The sequence below is a fragment of the Mus pahari genome, chromosome 12, assembly GCF_900095145.1.
Source record: "Mus pahari chromosome 12, PAHARI_EIJ_v1.1, whole genome shotgun sequence".
Taxonomy (NCBI): Eukaryota; Metazoa; Chordata; class Mammalia; order Rodentia; family Muridae; genus Mus; species Mus pahari.
This window is the reverse complement of record NC_034601.1, coordinates 33425857-33426252: the sequence shown is the minus strand read 5'-3', so window position 1 is coordinate 33426252 and position 396 is coordinate 33425857.

Sequence of the window (396 nt, the reverse complement as noted above, 5' to 3'; positions counted from 1 at the left end):
CAAGAATTTCATAAATTCATTGTTTTTAATAGCTGAGTAGTACTCCATTGTGTAAAGAACACAAACTTTCAACATCATGCCCAGTTTATTTGCGGCTGGGGTCAAACCTAGACCTTTGTGCATGCTCTGCAAACATCTCATGAGCTGAGCTGCATCCCCAGCTCTGTACTTTAAACCATCATCTTCTTATCCTCCCTCTTTCTCCTTTTCCTCCTCCCCTCTGCTTTTTGAGACAGGGTCCTAATATGAGCCCTGGCTGGCCTGAAACACTTTGTGCAGACCAGGCTGGCCTCCTGAGCAGTGTGATTAGAGGCATCCGCTCCTAAATCCATCACTTGTTTGACTTGTAGCACTCCCAGCTGGATTTCTGCAGTCCAAGATGCACGTGCTTTGGAG